The sequence below is a fragment of the Cyprinodon tularosa genome, unplaced genomic scaffold, assembly GCF_016077235.1.
Source record: "Cyprinodon tularosa strain WSP-4 unplaced genomic scaffold, ASM1607723v1 ctg471, whole genome shotgun sequence".
Lineage (NCBI taxonomy): Eukaryota > Metazoa > Chordata > Actinopteri > Cyprinodontiformes > Cyprinodontidae > Cyprinodon > Cyprinodon tularosa.
The window spans coordinates 29094-43475 of record NW_024039198.1 but is presented as its reverse complement, the minus strand read 5'-3'; the positions used below and the strand labels follow the sequence as shown (position 1 = coordinate 43475).

At 38.0% G+C, this 14382-nt stretch overlaps 1 long non-coding RNA gene across 1 annotated transcript in view; it reads right to left on the bottom strand.

Annotated features, from left to right (window-relative positions):
* Positions 1-206: 206 nt before the first annotated feature.
* The window catches only part of LOC119794226, a 38544-nt gene continuing 24368 nt past the window's right edge, over positions 207-14382 (bottom strand). The window contains exon 2 of the long non-coding RNA XR_005282197.1: positions 207-4077. This is a non-coding gene — a long non-coding RNA (uncharacterized LOC119794226). The remainder of the gene's footprint in view (positions 4078-14382) is intronic.

Here is a 14382-nt window from a genome sequence, read left to right as displayed (position 1 = left end):
CTACCATCAAGGTCAGGGTTATATTACTGTATGACAAAATGTGGAGTAATATGAATAGTCTTGCACAGCAAATATGAAGGAAAGTGGTCCAATTAGTTTAAACTTAATTTCTCAAAGCAAGTCTTTCATAATACTGCAACTACGCCTGCTTCAAGTTCCTAAACGAATCCCCTTTTCTGTAGCTCTGTTTTTTTTATGGGAGAACAGTGGATGGTTTAGTGACTTCCAGCAATGTTTTGAACAGATTTACTCTTGTTTGCTCCTTGTATATATTGTACAAAAACATATAAATCTGCCTCTTTTAGCCAATTTCTTATGTGTTGGTTTAGCTGACATGATCCATGCTGGCTTTAAATAGATTTTTACCCAAAAAGTCTGCAGGTTAGCTTAATCACCCACAAGGCTGAAGTAAAAACTGGAGAAAACTTGAAGTGTTTTGTTCTGCTTTCTTGGGGTCACATTAGCAACAGAAATATTTCATTGGCATCACCACCAGCAACCCCCTTTGACTGCTCATAAACTCAGATGTGGGTTTACATTGTAACATGGAGACTTTTATTGCAAATTATACGGATTCGATAAAAGGGACTTGTTAATACCATATTCAAAAAATAATAATCAACATCCAGTACATTTCATATGGAATACTAGCATGGTCTTAAGTGCTCAAACAAGTAACCAGCATTAACTCCGAACTGTCACCACAATGTGCCACAACAATCGTTATCATTATAAATCAAGAGCAAGTTGATTGAAATAAATCATATACAAACACAGCCTGGTGATCTGTAGAGGTATGTATTTTCAGACCAAGGTTATGAATCAAGATTTTGGAAAAGAAAAACCACTTCCATTTAAAGTTGGAAGGTCTGTAAAATGGCCAACTTTTCAAAAATACTGGTTAATTTTGAACATGCAGCACAACCATACTCTCTGCACATTGTCGAACGAGTGTGTGAAAACTAAGACTACACACTGGCTCTACAGATCAAAAGGTACCTATTTTCTCCAAATATACACACATTGATTCTGATCTATTATACTGATATACTGGTTCACACCCTCTGCTTTAAAAAGTAGGCAAATTTCATTGCAAACATTGCTCTTTTAAACATACCTAAATCAACAGCAGTAATGGCATCTAAAGGAACCTGACGACATTAGAAACTATGCCATACTGTGTTTCATTCAAATAAATGTCATATATCCAGTTTTACATGTTTCAAAACGCAGTGTTTATACATTTTAATAAAGGAAGAGAATAAATATACGTCTGAACCATTTTCCATTATACTTTAAATACTGAAACAAAATCAAATGGTGCAGTAACTTTATAGTTGGTAAAATAAGCCAGAAATAATTTCCGTACAAAAAAAAACAGAACCCAAAATATATCACCATGTAAATAATGACAGTGTTTGTGCTTTAAGTCTTTTAACCGCAATGGCTATTGTTCTACAGATCTTCAGTCACAAGTTTACCTGTGAAAATACTGTGAACCTGATGGTTAGTCCTCCGGTTGTCGGGCAGAATATAACACAGTTTAAATTCCAACAACCTCGCAAACATGTTAACCTCAACTAAAAATTCAGCATCTGTATCTGAGGCAACTGATACATTTGAAAAAATACTTATTAAGGGCTGTAATTCTCCTCAGCTTTATCCTGGAATACAAGTCAGATGATGGTTGATAAACATTCGGTCATCAGAAAGGAGGAGATTCTAAGTGAGAGCTACTGGAAGTGTCCTTTGGAGGAAATGGAAATGCATGTGTCAATGGTAAATGTATGAGCATATTAGTATGAGAATATTAAGGCATTACAGTATTTCTGTTTTATTGATGTGGGTTGAGGGTACAGTGCCTTTCAAAAGTATCCATAATCCCTCTACTTTTCATATAGTATTATCTAAAAACCACCAGCTTCGATGTTTGACTGGTATTTTATAAAATGGCGAATGAACACAAGGTAGTGCATGTTTGTGAATGATCAGTAAATAACAAATGCTTTTTAAGAATAGAAATCTGGAAATTGTGACATGTACTGCAGTTGCTCCTATGTTAGTGGTCTAAAATAAAATTTAAATAAGTTTAATACTTTCAAATGTTTACCTACTTATTGAATAAAGTCCGTGTAAGTCTTTCTAACATTGAATCCTTCTGTTCTGGGAAGTGTGAAAATCCCAGTGTGAAAATTTCAATGTCAGTATTATGCTGTGGGGAATGCCTTTCTTCAGCAGGGGCAGGAAAAAGGCCTTTAGACTGCAAAATATCTGAGACTCAACAGACTAATAATTAAACATGACAAAGAGGCTGAACATACAGCCAGATCAGTACCGAAAACTGATGTGTTAGAATCTCTCAGGCCTGAATTCAATTCAATAGTTATTTGCACAAGACTTGAAAAATCTGTTTTTTAGAGATTGTATTTTGAAAGGAAGAATTTTAATATATTTTTCTGTCCTTAAATGTCTTTGAACACATCAAAAGGTGATTCATCACAGTTTTAAAGTACTAATATTCATAGAATACATTTTCACTTTTAACTTTTGTTTATTTCCTTTTGAAAATATTAATTTGTTTTCTTCACTTCACTGCTCTACCTTGTGTTGGTTTATAGAACTAAAAATTCATAAATACAATTCAGATTGTGGTCGTATGAGAAAGTGTAGAAATGCTAATGGGGGTATTGATACTCTCACAAGGCACTACACCTTAGAATGAAAATGCTGCTCTTATAAGCTTTCCTTAAAAAAATTAGTCTGAAACTTAGAGACTGATCATCTTTGTTCACCCTCTTAGTATCAGGAGAAAAGTCAGATTTTAATATATATATATATTTTTTTCTGGTTAGGTTATTGAAGTATTTTGGTAAAACTTGCAGCCAACATCTGCAGTTGGCTGCTGAGGGATTGGAACCCAGTTCAGAAGAAAGAATTCTGCTCTGACACCTGTAGAAAGAGATTTCTTCTAAAGAGAGGTAAATCTTTAAACAACTGAACTTGGGCTTCCCTTCTTCCTACTAAGTGAAGTAAACGGTTTGAACAATCAGAACAAGCATGAAGAACAGGCTGTAGTATTTTCTATTAGGAAAAATGTAAACAGAAGCGCAGCGATGTTCCTCCATTCATACTGTACAAAGATATGATTTATGTTAATGCTCCTGGTGAGATGAGAGAAGCTGGTCCCGCAAACAAAACCCTACACTATACTGAAATATAAAGATATGATACAGGATATTCTGCTACTTTGACGGCTGCCTGATTAAAGCTGTCAGGCAGGCGTGGTAAATGAGGGACCCATTTCCGAAATACAACATCGCAATCCTTCAGGACTGTTTATCCACCTACTGAGAAATCATGGAAACACGGGTCTCAGATAAAGCCCAGCCATTTTTCTTCGTTTGTTTCTGCCCTCTTTTTTCCCCTGCGTATTTTAAGCACGCTCTGTAATCAAATATGTTATTGTTAGAAATCTAAATGTCTTTCCTTTGTTCACCAGCCCATAATACATTCAACACATTGGTACGGTAATCTGTGTATTCAGAGACTTGGCACAATTGCTTCTTTTTAACCAAGTACAAAAATGAATGGAAAAGTTTGCGCCGTCACCTTGCAGGGAAAAAGATGGAAGAAAGTAACTCGTTTGAGAGGCTGTTGATATGATTGAAGTTGGTGAGGTTGGGAGGGGGGTATGGGTGTTGAACACTAATTCACAAAGTGGTCTGTCAATTAGGAACATAATAAAATATATGAAAGAGAAAATAACAATAATGATAAAAAATAACATTGTAGCATTTACATGACAGATTTTTCACCAGAAAGCAAAGAAACAAAATCCCCCACACAAAGAGAAGCTGATTATTTTCCCTCCTCAGCTTTCCACCAAACAGTACCAGATTGAATTTCAGCCATCAGCAATGTCAAAAAAAGGATTCATAAAGGCTCTTGACAGTCACTGTGTCTGCGTCGACCACTGCTAGTACACGCTGATGAAGGAGGAGAGAGCCAGGACCAGGTATCGACAGGCCAGCGGGAGATGGGCGCTTCCTGTGCTCCCATAGGGCGCAGTGTTGGGTGCTGTGGGCAGGAAACAAGAGAAGCTCTGATTAGTTGTGATTGCACTTTCACTCTGCCGCACCAGTTATTTCCAAATCCGCAGTCTGCTTGCTTTGAGGCTTATAAATGAGAATGGCTAGAGCGGCAATTTACAGAGCCACTGTCACTGATTTGAGCTGGTTTGTGAGGAGGAACGTTACAGCGTTATTCCCAGCACTGAAGCTGAGTTTAACACCACTCTTTTCTGTGCAATCAGTATTTTAATGCTTTAGCTCCTTTAAGACCCAAGCTAGAACCAGACTTCAGAGAGTTGACAAAAAAAAAATATGAGAAAAGAAAGCAATTGTAAACTAAAAATAAAAAGTAGCATTTAGTCTTCACATGATAAATAAGCCTAAAGGTACACGTTTATTCAATAATTACAGGTTTATTATCTTCCAAAATGAAAGTGATCAATGCAGGTGGTTACATGCTGGTGAAATCTGATCGGTCAAATTATCTGTCTGTCTCTGCGGTTTTAAGCTAATAAGCAGCTTTATTCACTGGATGGGACATTTTTTACTAGTGAAATTCTTGTAGTCAGAATGACTTCTCAGAACAAACAGAAGAAAGGAAAACTGGGGTTTGGCCAGAACAGTTTCTCCGTTTTAAGGATCTGGTTGATGTTGAAGTAGGTTTAAGTTCTCATTTTTGAGTCAAATAATCCCATTTGGACAATGCAGTGGCTGTCTATGCTTTATACTGTATGGGGTGGTATTAGAAATAACTTGGCTTTGTGCGTCACTGAAAATAACGATCCAGTAAGGCTGTATGAGATGTTCAGCAGCTTCTCCTTTATTCAGACTGCATTTGGGTGACGGTGGCATTGGGCGCAGGAAATTGCCCTGCAATTGGAGATTTGTTGGTTCGAGCCCCAGCTGTGGGGCTTCAATGTGGCGTCCTTGGGCAGGACACTTCACTGCTGCCTACTGATGGTGGTCAGAGGGCCAGTGGTGCCAGGGTACGGCAGCCTCCCTTCTGTCAGTGAGACCCAGAGCAGCTGTGGCTACAATGTAGTTTACCACCATCAGTGTGTGCGTGAATGGGTGACTTACTGAATGTTGTGTAAAGAACTTTAGTCAAGTCTCCTGACTTAAAAAAGGGCTCTATAAGTTGTTTTGGGGTATGCTCCGAGATAAGCTGTACTGAAAGTATGTTTTGTGACACTGCTATAAACAGTGATGCTAGTTTTATTTACATAAGATAATTTTCATCTTCTATTATATTCTGAGTATGCGACTAAAAGGTTTCCTAACAACTTTATTTTTAATATAATAGCAAAGCCCTGAAAATAATTAATTTTGTTTCATTCTTTCCCAGATTTGGATAGAAATAGAAAAAGAGACTGCTTTAAGTGTAGGTATGCAGATCTTTAGATCCTCCATGAGTTATCTAATCTGTCATTAAGACTGCAAATGTCTGGTTTTAAATATGAACAGAATGTGACAAAACAGTTTATCATAAACATTATTTCTAATTGTATAATACATAAATAAGTTTTAGCACAGAATGACACGAATAGCATAAAGCAATTAACACAATGTGGAAAAAGAAAGGATATTTCTATTCTATTGTATCATTTCTATTCTATTTAAAATATATGCTTTAATTTTTAAATGGGCAAAATATTTTTACTACAGTTGACTATAATGTTTCCTTGTTGATTCAGTGGAACTTTTCTTACTTTTTATTTATTTATGATTATTTTCTGAATTCTGTAAATGATCTTTTTTCCTAACAATTATAAATATTTTTGTATTTCTAAGTGAGTTTAATAACGGTGATAAAAGCAATGGTTCTTTGTTTTGTTATACTTGCACAACCTGCTCTACACCAAGATAAAGAGGGAGAATAGGGTTGTTTATTGCCAAGCATGCTAATTATATCAGTCATTAATTAAGATGCAAAAGTGAGTCTAAAAATACAAACAATGTAATAATTGTTTCTTAGAATAAGGGAAAAAAAACAATTTGAAAGTGACTGCTTCCTCACAGAGTGGCAATTTTCCTGCTAATATGCATTATTATGGCTGTTCACAGAGTTAAGGCTGTTCTTGAAGCTCTTATATCCTCTATTCCAACTCTAAGAGAGAAATCATAATTGACACTAGCTACACAAACAAAAAAAAAAAAAAAAAAAAAAACAACAGAGATCAGAAATCAAACAAAAGCTTTTCACATGGATGGTAGAAATCCCCTCATTAAGATCGCAATATACCAACACTACTTTGCAGCAGCCGTGACGTTTTCAAAAATCTTACACCTTGCTTTAACCTGACTTGAAAAGGAAGACGTTGAAAATCGAAAATGTGTCCAACAGACTTTCCTTCCATCTCCTCTATTTTCAGATGTTTGTCAAACATTTTTACCCAGTCTCCCATCCCCCTATGCTGGCTAACAAACCCCATCAGAGGGGAGGAGGACAAATGAGGGCAACACAATTTCTTTTCTCTTATTGCTACAGAAGGAGGCTTTTGTTTAGTGCTGTTTGTGTTTCTCTGACCACAAGACAGCCTCAGTAATATGAACAGGTCTCTCTGGGGACCGAGAAGTAGAGGGCGGCTTTTCATTTGGAGGGCCTCTGCTATCCCCCACCCCAACTGCCGTAACAGACACACTGTTTTCGCTAGAAGCTCAATACATGCTGCCTCGAAGGTTACAAAACATGCTCTCCATCAGCGCGCACATATACCTGCGTGTTCAGGTCACATGCATGCCTGCACATGGAGCACAGCAAGGCGGTGCAAACAGGCTCTGGTGTACCAAGGGAAATCATGTGGTGAACAGCCCATATCAGCAGGGTGCCTCTATTTACACTGCCGGGTAATTAGTTCACAATGTACAGTAACTCCTCTCAAGTAGTCACTAGCTCACACTAGTACAGCGCACACAAACAAGAGATCTTGGGCATATAGTTTATTGTGTTTGCGAGCAAAAAAAACAGATCGCAGTTGTTTCTCTTCAGACAAAGATTATCAAACTAAACCACTGCTACTGAGAAGCTTGTATTTATTTAACTTTGTGTGGGTTGTCATTAGGGCGGTACATGTCTGCTACAGTACTGTCAAAATAAATAGGATGATTAAGAGATTGATTTTATCACCAATGCAATAGCATGCTGGAAACAATATTTAGAGAAAAAAAAAGCAGATTCCATTATTAAATGACAGCGCTATGTTTTTACCTATTATTTTCAGGCATTGCCAGCACTGAGGTTGTTTACTGTTTCATGTTAAAAACACTAGAAAGCATGACGGATGGAAATGGAAAAAAGAAAAAAATGCATAGAGGGACACATGTGGGTGAAAATTTTGATGATGTAGGGGGATGCTGGGAAGCTTGGCTGCCCCCCCCTTTCCTTTGCCTTTTTTTTTTCTATCTTCCTCTCCCCTTTTCTACCCCATCCTCTCCCTTTGTATCCCTTCTCTCCCCTCCTGTCCAGAGTACAGGATAATGACACAGTTTTCCTGGGTTGCAAGAGTGAGCCGAGGAATGGTAGTCATAGCAACAGCTCCCGTCCTGCTCGACCAACCCACCATACCTCCAGCTCGAGTGCGCTTGCACAGAGCTATCCGTGCTTGAACAAATCTTTCAGCGTTTCTAAGTGCTTTTATGCACCTCAGGTGGCAGGTTGGAGATGAAAAAAAAAAGGCAGATTTTACTGTTTTCTCTACTTTGATTTTTTATCTGATCAGTGTCACCACTGTTTTCTGGCTGCACAGCTCGTTTTCATATCTCAGCTTTTCATGCAGCAGTTTAAGAGGCTCGGTAAGTAATTACTGGTTCACTGCTTTGGTTTGCAGTGACAGGCCTGGAAAGCACAACAATAAACCCCTCAGTGCTTCAGGATAGGAAATGTTAGGTGATGCTGCTGCAGCTGCATCCTCACAGCATTTAAGTTTGGAGATGTTTAATATCTTTCGGTGTCACTGCAAAGAGAAGGAGCCTCCTTTTGTTTTGACTGTGTGGGCTGAAACTTGCCACTTTAATTAACTCCCCAACCAGGAACTGCCTGCTATGCCTTCCCTATACTCATTAACATGAAGGTAAAGAAACAAGCACAAAGACACTGAGGGAGAAATAAAGGCAGATAGAGGCAATGGAAGGATTCATCAAAGACAGACAGAACAGGAAAAAATTAGACATTGATTGAATGGGGTTCAAGAGTAAAGACGCATCATTGGCGGACACAGGAGAGAGAGAAAAGCATGAAAAAAAGTGGGAGTGGGCTCTGCTTCTTTGGAGTTAGAATTTAATTGCCATGTACATCAACTCCAAGTTACAAAACGGACCAGAATCCCAGACAATACATCACAGAGAGACCAGCAGTGTCACAAAGCGCCAACGCCAGGAAAAGAAGCAGCCTTCTGAAGGGAGAGCAGCTGAGGAGATAAGTGGAGATGAAAGCGACACGCTCCAATTACTGTTTTGCAACAGAATTGAAATTAATAAAAATGAAAAAAAAAAGGCACTATAGGCTTTCCAGCTGTAGCAGCAGTCATACAAACATAACAAACCCTGGTTGTCTCCCCAGAATCTGGAAAGCAGCCATTAGCTTTAAATAGCCTGCTGAGGGATGAGGCATACTTATTTCCCTGTCCTTGTTCCCTTCCTGCAATCACTCCCAAATCTACGTCGACAGCAGTTTTGTCACCCACATATCTCATATATACAGCAAATGCTAAGGCCCTGAACCTCAGCGGCTCTTGAGAAAGATAATGAATTGTAGAGACATACTGTATGCAACTGTGACAAACAGTGCAGCCTGCATCTTACACCATGCCATTAGTCACTGGAAAACTTCTCTTTCTACAGTAACTGTGCCACTCCCTTGCCCTCCTTTCAACACTAATATTAATAATAAGTTTTTTGCAAAGAAAATAAATAAATACATTCTTTAAATAAACTGTTTATGTATATCTGTGGCTCATAAAACTCTTCATTCTTTATTTTGATACAGAAATGATAGATGCAACATATTGGCTACTTGAAAGTTAATATTGATAACAACAATAATAATATTTATCTTTAAAAATTATAAAGACTCCAGTCTTTATATACTATTTAGATCCTGGTTGGGTAGATAAAATGTTTTCACAAAATTGTATTGACACCATTACTTTTAACTAAAGTTGTTCAGCTAATAGAAAGATGGAGAGATTGTTCTTGTAACACATCATGTTTTGCTTCTTTTTTGTCTAGTGGATCCAATCTAAATAAGGCTTCAATAGTCAAGCTAGTTAAGAAAATATAGTTTCTCATGAATGAGGTTTCAGTGCAGCAGGCCTTCTGTGAAAGACAGGAAACATTTGGGTGCTTCCTTTTATCAGTGGTAAGGTTTATATCTGCACAACGTCACACTGAAGGATTAGAGTTTCACTCCACAAATATTTTTTTTTCTCATTATCACAGCAAACTGTGGTCTTAGTATCAACACTGTTGAAAAGAGTAGTGGACAACTGACTATGGAAATGGACATAACTGCCCAATTAATATTAGAAAAAAAGCTTTCAAGTGTTTAAACACATTTAAAATTCTTTTATGAATAGCTGTTTGTGTTATAAATATTAGTTTTATTAAAGCTAACAACTCCTCTTTTTCAGTTAACTTGTTAGTTTTAAATGTAGTGCTCAACAACTGAGCACAAAAACTCTATATTTAGCCCCAGGTAAGAGCCACTTGTTTTTATGGGTATAGAAAATAATTACTAAAGAGAAGAATTCTTTGAAGGCTTTCATGAAGAAAAGAGTAAGAAGTAAACACAGTTTATTACGGACTACCTAGTAGATAGAAAAGGGGTTTTCAATGAAATCAAATAAAAAGTGCTAAACTACATGGAAGAAAATAGTCATGAGGCAGGTTATTTAGGAAAATGATTTATAAAAGAAAAAGGCAAAAGAAACTTTTCTTTTCACATATCCGAATTAAGGTGGCTGAGAGGTTTAGGGTCAAAAACAAAAGCTGCAATGGGAAAACAAAAGTCAGCCAGCCTGCCTTTGGGCAGAGCGCATGCGCAGTCACGGAGCTAAGCATAAAATAATACCTTAACTGACGGAGCAGAATTTATCAGTATAGCGCTCATCAGACACATGTTGAAGCGAGCGGAGGAGAGATTTAAATTCTGCAGACCTGTCTCATTGCACGCTCAGATTTAAAACTGTGCCTGAACTTAGTGGCACAACATGACAGGCAGCTGGTCATACCGGAGCTGCATTCTGCGCCTGAATCAATTACTGAGAACCAATACGGTTACAGCTTTATATCTATATTAAATAAAAGGAATAAGGAAAAAAAAAACAGGGCAGTGAGAAGAATTAGAGAGTGAGCAAGATGCAACTATGAAACTAAGATAATTATACTGAAGAAGCAAGTATTCTTGAACAACATGCTGACACCTTTTGTTTGGGCCCCAATGCATCTTAATATTGAACATTAAAAAGATTTGTAAAAGTGTGATTAAAACACTCTCACTACATACTCTGTGGTATTCTTAAGATACATTTTGTCTTTAGTTAAACACACATGAAACCGTTGGTGAGACTAAACAGTGGTTATGACACGCTTGTTATGGCAGCTTTAGATTTGTTTACTTAAAATCCAATTTTTTATACTTATTAAAGAATGAAAATCCCTTTATAAAAAATATTTTAAAGATTAAATACAAATGAAATGTCTGTTTATCTCACTTTTGGTATATTTTTACAAACTGCAAATTGAAAAATTTCACTTGAAAATAAGGAAATAGTTTATCTTCCAGACAAAAAAAAATTTATAGCTTTTTTTTTCTCCACAGATAATTGAACTACAATGCTTTATATTTGTGTACATTGATACAATTTAGTGTATGAAACCAACATTAAAAATATTTCATTTAGATTGTGGTAAAAAATACAATTAGTACAGAAATATCTGCTTCTCCAAAGCAGTGTTCCTTGGTCCAACGGTCCTCCAATTTTTATATGTTTCTCTGCTTCTACTCCTAAATCAAATTGCTAAATTACTTCCTCAGCATCCAGAGTCCCGATAATGACCGGATTATTGGACTCTGATGTGTTGAAGCAGAGACCCAACTAAAAAGTTGCAGGAGACCGGACCTTGAGGACCGGAACTGAGGAACCATTTAATTTGAATTGTCCAAAAAAATAAGAGGAGGAGCCGGAAAACTGCACTTTGTCAGAAGAGATACTTAGTACAGAAAGGATTAGTAATTTCAGAGAAAGACGAAAATGTCTCCTGAGATAAGATTCCTTCCTTTTGTTCACACTGGGCTGAGGTCTCTCTCAAGTGTCCAGATACCCCACAGAGGTGTTGATTAAGTCAAGTTGAAGGCCAGTGCCTGCCTGTGATCAAGAGCCTCCAGCTCACTCAGAGCTATCAGGTGACCCGTCACTTGCTCATTCACTCTCCTCCTTGATACAGATGCTGAGAGATGCCATTATAGCTAACCCCAAAAAGCATTCTGCTGGGTGTTGATAACCGACAGGTACTGGGATGTTGGGAGAAAGGGGGTGAGCTGTGAGGATACGACAGTGCTTGGATGCACAGGAGGGTAAATGATCTCTGAAGGCCATCTTATTAATGGAGGCTTTTCATTACTAGCACTAATGCAAATGATTGGTGGGGCTAATGAGCTCCAAGGTATGAGTGAATGAGGGCTCTGTGCAGCAGCACTCTGTGATAATCATAACGGGAGACAGGGGTGATGAGTTTGAACATCATATTTTGTCATGATGAACACTTTGCTTGTACAAGAACAGAAGGGAAGAAAAAGAAATGGATGAACGAACTGATGGGATGGTAAGTCAATTGTGTGCCAATTTAATATGGAAGCCTGCTACAGGCATGAAGCAACAAGATGAATGGTGGGCAGGAAGGTCGTATTTCACTGTCAATGGGGTGAAGTAAGCTAGGGCATGGAAAATGTCTTGATCACCTACCATGAAGTGCTTTTATGCTCCATGTTAAGGTACCGGGGAGGTAATAAAGCTTGCCATATAATTTCAATTTTTTGGAGCTCCTTATTGCAAGTCTTAGGGATTGCAATAATTTAATTTATACTCTTGTTTGTTACTATGGGTTTTAGACTCTTATGGTGGCTCTTTCATGTAGAGGGATTTAACCTGATTTACACCATGGTGTTTACAGGATCAGATATGGCTCATAAGTGTCCCTTGTGGGCTCCCTCTGTGAATCTGAGGGCAGGACTAGAAGTCGCCAAATGATGGTCAAGGACATTAAACCCCTCCTCTAACTCCTGCTCATGTAAGTCTGTTCTGAAGCTGTCCATAACGGATTACGATGATGCCTGGCTGGCTGTTTTGTCTCTTCCCCTAAAACAAAGCCTGTTTAAAGGATACCAACAGCTAAAGAGATGCATCATAAATACATCAAATTAAAAGCTGTACAAACATGCTTAGTACCCCATATAACCAAAATAATGGCATCAAAACCCTGAATAAATTAAACAATTCTTTAGATATAATGTACAATACAAAAAAGGAAAACAAATATGGTAGGATTAACACGAGACAAAGCTGTGATGGACAAAAACATGGCAATGGATTATTCTAGTTAATTCAGAATAAGTTCTGAAAATAGTCACAGTAAAAGCTCTGTCTCAGCCATTAAAGGGACAATGGCTTTTATAAACAGTGGCTTTTTATAAACAAAAATTAAATCTTGTTTCTAAAAATACATATTCTGAGAAATTCTAATAAATGGTAAAATGTTAAAAGGCCTGTACTTGTATAGCGCTTTTTTCAAGTCAAGAGACTTGACCAAAGCGCTTTACACTGTATTCAGTCACTCTTCCATTCCCACAAACACTGATTGTTAGCAAGCTACATTGTAGTCACAGCTGCCCTAGGGCTCAATGACAGAAGGGAGCTCACGCCACCGGGCCCTCTGACCACCATCAGTTGGCAATGCAGGCAAAATGTATTGCCCAAGGACACAAAGACACTAATAGCCAGAACCAGGGCTTGAACCAACAACCCTCCAATTGCATGAAAAAATCCTGCATCCAATGCCACTGACGCCCTGTTTTTGATGTTAATAACATATCAAAAATTATACCATCATCATAGCTCAGAATTAGTGTAAGAGACGGTGCACCTAATGGGAGACACCATGTTGCATCGCCATTTTTAATAAGACTAGCTGGAGAGGGACAGACTTGTCAGACTTATGCATCCATCCAACTTCTGTCATGCTTATACCAAGTGGAAGTCGTGAGGGGTGCTGGTCAGACTTAAGCATTTTACCTGTGAATGTTTTAACAACGTGGGGGGTTTCAAATGGACCCCAAAACGTAGATCATTCTGTTTTCCACCTTTTTGTCGCAATGGGAGACTATCTGTACTTTGTCCAGTGAGAGGAAAGAGAAAGAAAAACAAGTGATAACTGGGAGAAAACAAGAGTCTGAATCAGCTCAGCTTTTACCAGGTAAAGACAACTTATAGATGAGCAGGCCTTCAACACAGACCTGAAGGTTTCTTTCCTGGATTGGTAAGTTAACAGTGAAGCCTGCTTTAGTGTTTCGCTAAAAATAGGACAGTATCGTCGAGAAGCTAGCCTGTTCCCCTGGATGAGCTCCATTGCTGCTATTATTCTTCACAGCATTCATATCATCTTGCGAGAACAGGCTTCTTTCTGACCTGTTTTCAGAGATATGTGCCATGTTTTTCAAGCGTTTATTTTGGCAAATTTTGCACGGGTGATGCAACTAATTTAGCACACCACAAGATGGAGGTAAATCTTACACACTTTACATAGCTATACACTCATCTATTAGAAAAATAATTTTCCTCATTCAACTGTAAAACTTTTGAACTTTTCTGCATCATTCTATGAATGCAATAATACAAATTATGAAATGATGGTGTTTGTTCAGTCTAACCTACTGATAAAACTCTCCTGCTGCTTCTGCTCTTATGTTCTGACAAGAATGTTCTTGCAGGGACCTGCTGTGTGTCTTTACTAGATAAGGTTATGATCAGGGGTGAAAGCAGACTGGAACAGTCCACTAATGAGTACCAGTTAAAAAAATTAGGGGCAGTATGGAGTTTTGTAAGACTTGTTATTTTGGTCTGTTATTTTGTGCCACTAAGTTCAGTGCAGAGTTAACAATCTGTGGGCATAGTGAGACAGGTCAGCAGAATTTAGGTCTCTCAGATGCTTGTTTCAATACTCGTCTAATGAGCGCTAGAATTTGATTAACTCCGTCAGGTGAGCTTACGCACAATTTGCCCCAAGCGCATGCTTAGCTGGCCCATTGGTGCACTCATTA